The 7,500-nt window shown below is 47.1% G+C and overlaps 1 protein-coding gene and 1 long non-coding RNA gene across 2 annotated transcripts in view; one reads left to right on the plus strand and one right to left on the minus strand.

Annotated features, from left to right (window-relative positions):
• The window catches only part of LOC133543184 (uncharacterized), a 29,147-nt gene that overhangs the window by 3,136 nt on the left and 18,511 nt on the right, over window positions 1–7,500 (plus strand). The window lies entirely within an intron of this gene.
• Window positions 7,299–7,500, minus strand: part of spg7 (SPG7 matrix AAA peptidase subunit, paraplegin) — a 23,485-nt gene continuing 23,283 nt past the window's right edge. The window contains exon 17 of the mRNA XM_061887690.1: window positions 7,299–7,500. This exon is cut by the window's right edge and continues 260 nt beyond it. The gene's annotated coding sequence lies outside the window, so the exon portion shown is untranslated.

Raw genomic sequence — 7,500 nt, forward strand, 5'->3', positions numbered from 1 at the left:
AAACTGTGTTGGAAAGCGCATATAAAGGGAAAAATATCCAAATCTGTTGCTATAAGACATGCCTGAATATGTTGTATTATTATTTTATTTTTCCATATTTAGCGTATTGTGTTGAAATTTGGGGAAATGTTTATAAAACAAACATAGACCCAATAATAAAACTTCAAAAAAGGGTGATTATAATAATACACAAAATGTGCTACTATGAACATAACAATCTATTATTTATGAGTTCAAATGTATTAACATTTTCAGACATTGTGTTTTTAAAAACAATAGAAATGATGTTTGGAGTAAAGAACAACAGCCTTCCAGCTTTTATTCTCAGGTTATTTCATTTAAGAGGAGAAAACTATCATTTACGGGGATATTGATTTTTGAAATAGGTCAAGCGAGAACAAATATAAAATACAAATGTATTACAGTTTTAGGAGTTAAATGGTGGAAGAAACTCAGTGATGAGCTGAAGACATGCACTTCTTTGGTAAAGTTTAAGAAAACATTGAAAGGTGAAATAATTGAAAATTATAAAATATCGCAACAATTATGTTCATCCCATTTATTTTCTTTTTTTTTTTAAATGTTGATGTTCCAGGCAATCTAATCTTCAGTCAAAGTATAGAATAAGCAAATATAAGCTTTGGCTTCAGTCTATTCCTTTTTTGCTCATTCTTTTTAAATGTGTAATATTGATTACATATAACATGTTCTGTAAAACTGATCACACAAAATGGTTGATTGATTTGATTGATTGATTATTTGACCGAAATAAACTTATTTCATTCATTCATGTTTGTGGAGTTTTTTCCACAATCCAAAAGTGAAGAAGAAAAATTAAACTAAATTGGGATCCCAAGAAAAACTGCACGTTACATTTTTTTATTTTATTTATGTGAAGCAGTTGGTATACTTTATTTTTCAAAATTAAACGTAAAATAAAATTGTCTATTATGTAGTAAAAGAAATACCAGTAATCATTATTAGGACAGTTTATGTTGTGGTCATTGGAATGTATTGTCATGAACGGTAATTACAAACAGAGAAAGGACAGTTTTATCTGGATTCTATTTTTAAAATACAAAAAGTATGTTTTTTAAACTCCTCTCTGAGCTGCTACCTTACCGTGGTAGAGGAGTTTGCGTGTCCCAATGATCCTAGGAGCTATGTTGTCTGGGGGTTTTCATGCCCCCTGGTAGGGTCTCCCAAGACAAACAGGTCCTAGGTGAGTGATCAGACAAAGAGCAGCTCAAAGACTTCTATGGAATTACAACAAAATGAACCCAGATTTCCCTCGCCTGGACGTGGGTCACCGGGGCCCCGCTCTGGAGCTAGGCCCGGAGTTGGGGCACGATGGCGAGCGCCTGGTGGTCGGGCCTGTTCCCATGGGGCCCGGCCGGGCACAGCCCGAAGAGGCAACGTGGGTCATCCCTCCAATGGCCTCACCACCCATAGGAGGGGCCATAGAGGTCGGGTGCATTGTGAGCTGGGCGGCAGCCGAAGGCAGGGCACTTGGCGGTCCGATCCTAGGCTACAGAAGCTAGCTCTTGGGACGTGGAACGTCACCTCACTGGGGGGGAAGGAGCCTGAGCTAGTGCGCGAGGTAGAGAAGTTCCGGCTGGATATAGTCGGACTCACCTCGACGCACAGCAAGGGCTCTGGAACCAGTTCTCTCGAGAGGGACTGGACCCTCTTCCACTCTGGCGTTGCCGGCAGTGAGAGGCGACGGGCTGGGGTGGCAATTCTGGTTTCCCCCCGGCTCAAAGCCTGTACGTTGGAGTTTAACCCGGTGGACGAGAGGGTAGCTTCCCTTCGCCTTCGGGTGGGGGGACGGGTCCTGACTGTTGTTTGTGCTTATGCACCAAACAGCAGTTCAGAATACCCACCCTTTTTGGGTACACTCGAGGGAGTACTGGAAAGTGCTCCTCCGGGTGATTCCCTTGTCCTACTGGGGGACTTCAACGCTCACGTTGGCAACGACAGTGAAACCTGGAGAGGCGTGATTGGGAAGAATGGTCGCCCGGATCTAAACCCGAGTGGTGTTTTGTTATTGGACTTTTGTGCTCGTCACAGTTTGTCGATAACAAACACCATGTTCAAACATAAGGGTGTCCATATGTGCACTTGGCACCAGGACACCCTAGGCCGCAGTTCCATGATCGACTTTGTAGTTGTGTCATCGGATTTGCGGCCTCATGTTTTGGACACTCGGGTGAAGAGAGGGGCGGAGCTTTCTACCGATCACCACCTGGTGGTGAGTTGGCTGCGATGGTGGGGGAGGATGCCGGACAGACCTGGCAGGCCCAAACGCATTGTGAGGGTCTGCTGGGAACGTCTGGCAGAGTCTCCTGTCAGAGAGAGTTTCAATTCACACCTCCGGGAGAACTTTGAACATGTCACGAGGGAGGTGCGGGACATTGAGTCCGAGTGGACCATGTTCCGAACCTCTATTGTCGAGGCGGCTGATTGGAGCTGTGGCCGCAAGGTTGTTGGTGCCTGTCGTGGCGGTAATCCCAGAACCCGTTGGTGGACACCAGCAGTGAGGGATGCCGTCAAGCTGAAGAAGGAGTCCTATCGGGTTCTTTTGGCTCATAGGACTCCGGAGGCAGTGGACGGGTACCGACGGGCCAAGCGGTGTGCAGCTTTAGCAGTCGCGGAGGCAAAAACTCGGACATGGGAAGAGTTCGGGGAAGCCATGGAAAACGACTTCCGGACGGCTTCGAAGCGATTCTGGACCACCATACGGCGCCTCAGGAAGGGGAAGCAGTGCACTATCAACACCGTGTATGGTGCGGATGGTGTTCTGCTGACTTCGACTGCGGATGTTGTGGATCGGTGGAGGGAATACTTCGAAGACCTCCTCAATCCCACCAACACGTCTTTCTTTGAGGAAGCGGTGCCTGGGGAATCTGTGGTGGACTCTCCTATTTCTGGGGCTGAGGTCGCTGAGGTAGTTAAAAAGCTCCTCGGCGGCAAGGCCCCGGGGGTGGATGAGATCCGCCCGGAGTTCCTTAAGGCTCTGGATGCTGTGGGGCTGTCTTGGTTGACAAGACTCTGCAGCATCGCGTGGACATCGGGGGCGGTACCTCTGGATTGGCAGACCGGGGTGGTGGTTCCTCTCTTTAAGAAGGGGGACCGGAGGGTGTGTTCCAACTATCGTGGGATCACACTCCTCAGCCTTCCCGGTAAGGTTTATTCAGGTGTACTGGAGAGGAGACTACGCCGGATAGTCGAACCTCGGATTCAGGAGGAACAGTGTGGTTTTCGTCCTGGTCGTGGAACTGTGGACCAGCTCTACACTCTGGGCAGGGTTCTTGAGGGTGCATGGGAGTTTGCCCAACCAGTCTACATGTGCTTTGTGGACTTGGAGAAGGCATTGGACCGTGTCCCTCGGGAAGTCCTGTGGGGAGTGCTCAGAGAGTATGGGGTATCGGACTGTCTGATTGTGGCGGTCCGCTCCCTGTATGATCAGTGTCAGAGCTTGGTCCGCATTGCTGGCAGTAAGTCGGACACGTTTCCAGTGAGGGTTGGACTCCGCCAAGGCTGTCCTTTGTCACCGATTCTGTTCATAACTTTTATGGACAGAATTTCTAGGCGCAGTCAAGGCGTTGAGGGGTTCCGGTTTGGTGGCCACGGGATTAGGTCTCTGCTTTTTGCAGATGATGTGGTCCTGATGGCTTCATCTGGCCGGGATCTTCAGCTCTCACTGGATCGGTTTGCAGCCGAGTGTGAAGCGACCGGAATGAGAATCAGCACCTCCAAGTCCGAGTCCATGGTTCTCGCCCGGAAAAGGGTGGAGTGCCATCTCCGGGTTGGGGAGGAGACCCTGCCCCAAGTGGAGGAGTTCAAGTACCTAGGAGTCTTGTTCACGAGTGAGGGAAGAGTGGATGGTGAGATCGACAGGCGGATCGGTGCGGCGTCTTCAGTAATGCGGACGTTGTATCGATCCGTTGTGGTGAAGAAGGAGCTGAGCCGGAAGGCAAAGCTCTCAATTTACCGGTCGATCTACGTTCCCATCCTCACCTATGGTCATGAGCTTTGGGTCATGACCGAAAGGATAAGATCACGGGTACAAGCGGCCCAAATGAGTTTCCTCCGCCGTGTGGCGGGTCTCTCCCTTAGAGATAGGGTGAGAAGCTCTGCCATCCGGGAGGAGCTCAACGTAAAGCCGCTGCTCCTCCACATGGAGAGGAGCCAGATGAGGTGGTTCGGGCATCTGGTCAGGATGCCACCCGAACGCCTCCCTAGGGAGGTGTTTAGGGCACGTCCAGTCGGTAGGAGGCCACGGGGAAGACCCAGGACACGTTGGAAAGACTATGTCTCCCGGCTGGCCTGGGAACGCCTCGGGATCCCCCGGGAAGAGCTAGACGAAGTGGCTGGAGATAGGGAAGTCTGGGCTTCCCTGCTTAGGCTGCTGCCCCCGCGACCCGACCTCGGATAAGCGGAAGATGATGGATGGATGGATGGATGGATGGATGGATGTTTTTTAAAATAAAATAAAATAATTTAAATAAATCATTATTTCTTACCTTACGCTGTGTCCGAGCCCGAACTGCATCTTGAGAGAACTAATCTGCATCACCATGGCCGGCAAACATCAGTTTTACATTTTGAAAAAAAAAATAATAATATGACTCCTTTAATGCACCTTACAATCCGGTGCACCTTATATATGAAAAACGATCAAAAATAGAACGTTCATGGGCAGTGGGCCTTATAATCCGGTGCATGAACCTAACTCACTGCAGAAATGGACTTTATTGCCAAAATATACCTAGCAGATATTATCAATGCATGATTAATATGCATTTTATGCATGATATGGGCAGCACGGTGGATCAGGGGTTAGTGCATGTGTCTCACAATACGAAGGTCCTGAGTAGTTCTGGGTTCAATCCTGGGCTCGGGATCTTTCTGTGTGGAGTTTGCATGTTCTCCCCGTGACTGCGTGGGTTCCCTCCGGGTACTCCGGCTTCCTCCCACTTCCAAAGACATGCACCTGGGGATAGGCCCCTCCCACCTCCAAAGACATGCACCTGGGGATAGGTTGATTGGCAACACTAAATGGTCCCTAGTGCATACTTGCCAACCTTGAGACCTCCAATTTTGGGAGGTGGGGGCGTGGTTAAGAGGGGAGGAGTGTATATATAAATATATATATGTATATATATATATGTATGTATGTATGTATGTATGTATATATATATATATATATATATATAGGAAATACTTGACTTTCAGTGTTCATTTATTTACAGATATACACACACATAACACTCATCTACTCATTGTTGAGTTAAAGGGGAACATTATCACAATTTCAAAAGGGTTAAAAACAATAAATATCAGTTCCCAGTGGCTTGTTGTATTTTTGGAAGTTTTTTTCAAAATTTTACCAGTCTCGGAATATCCCTAAATAAAGCTTTAAAGTGCCTTATTTTCGGCTCTCTGCGAAGACACTGGCCATTTCCCTGTGACGTCACACAGTGCTGCCAATGTAAACAAACAATGGGAATACCACAGCAAGATATAGCGACATTAGCTCGGATTCAAACTCGGATTTCAGCGACTTAAGCGATTCAACAGATTACACATGTATTGAAACAGATGGTTGGAGTATGAAAGTATTGAAGAAGAAACTGAAGCTATTGAGCGAATAGCTATTGACGCTATTCATAGCCATAGCATGGCCGAATAGCTGCGTTAGCATCGCCGGTAAAATGTGCGGACCAAACGATCAGGACTTTCGCATCTCGAGACACTGGAGCAACTTAAATCCGTCGATTGGTAAGTGCTTGTTTCGCATTAAATGAGGGTGGAAGGAAACGTAATATAGTTGCAAATGCATCTACAGGTTATCCATACATCTCTGTGCCATGTCTGCTTCAGCACCGCCGGTAAATAGCATGTTAGCATCGATTAGCGTAGCATGTTAGCATCGATTAGCTGGCAGTCAACATCAACAAAACTCACCTTTGTGATTCCGTTGACTATCTTTGCAAATGCATCTGCAGGTTATCCATACATCTCTGTGCCATGTCTGTCTTAGCATCGCCGCTCAAATGTGGAGACACTCTGGCACATTCAATGGGGGTCTGGCGGCAGACACTTTGGCATCTTGGGGCCAGTGGTGCAACTTGAATCCCTCCCTGTTAGTGTTGTTACACCCTCCGACAACACACCGACGAGGCATGATGTCTCCAAGGTTCCAAAAAATAGTAAAAAAAACGGAAAATAGGAGAGCTGAGACCCGGTGTTTGTAATGTGAAAATGAAAATGGCGGGTGTGTTACCTCGGTGACGTCACATTCTGACGTCATCGCCTCCAGCGCGATAAACAGAAAGGCGTTTAATTCGCCAAAATTCACCTATTTAGAGTTCGGAAATCGGTTAAAAAAATAGATGGTCTTTTTTCTGCACCATCAAGGTATATATTGACGCTTACATAGGTCTGCTGATAATGTTCCCCTTTAAGGGTTGATTTGTCCATCCTTGTTCTATTCTTTGTCACTATTTTTCTAACCATGCTGAACACACTCTCTGATGATGCATTGCTGTGTGGCACACACAAAAGTGCCATCACATGCACTAGAGTCTGGACTCTTCCATCTTCGTTTCCTTGTTGTGTGCACAGTTGTACACTGTCCTCTCTAAAAGCCGTAGATGTTTTTTTGTCACATATGCATGTACAGTAGATGGTGGTATTGTCCTGTTTAAGAGTGTCACAACATTGCTGTTTACGGCAGACGAACTGCTTTACGGTAGACGAAAACGTGACTGCTGTTGTTGTGTGTTGTTACCTCGCTGGGAGGACGTTAATGAAACTGCCCAACAATAAACCCACATAAGAAACCAAGAACTCGCCCTCGATCATTCTACAGTTATAACGTCATTGGGAAGACACGCTGTTTATATTGTGGGAATAGGACGTGAAAACAGGCGGTCAACACGTCACTCAGGTCCGCATGGAGCTGGAGGGGGCGTGGCCTCCAGCTCCGCCTGAATTTCAGGAGAAAATTTGTCTCGGGAGAGGCGCTGAATTTCGGGAGGGTTGGCAAGTATGCCCTAGTGTGTGAATGTTGTCTGTCTATCTGTGTTGGCCCTGCGATGAGGTGGTGACTTGTCCAGGGTGTACACCGCCTTTCACCCGAACGCAGCTGAGATAGGCACTAGCGCCCCCCGCAACCCCAAAAGGGAATAAGCGGTAGAAAATGGATGGATAGATGGATGAATATGCAGTAAAAGTGTTAGTTCTCCAAAAAAGGAGGACAAGACCCACAAAAAGCATTCAAAAATCTAACATGAGTTCTGAACACTTTGTTGAAAAAAACCAACCAACATTCCAAAAACAGATTTTTTTCCTCCTTCAGCCACACGTTCCATAAACAAACATTTCAAGTCCTCCTGTGGACAATTTGAAGCATTCCACTCCAGCCGACAAGAAGGCAGTATTTGCACAGACTGCTACAAACTTAAACTCCAAAACGCTCGACTGCACGTTGTT

Source organism: Nerophis ophidion, linkage group LG25 (assembly GCF_033978795.1).
Source record: "Nerophis ophidion isolate RoL-2023_Sa linkage group LG25, RoL_Noph_v1.0, whole genome shotgun sequence".
In the NCBI taxonomy this organism is placed as follows: Eukaryota; Metazoa; Chordata; class Actinopteri; order Syngnathiformes; family Syngnathidae; genus Nerophis; species Nerophis ophidion.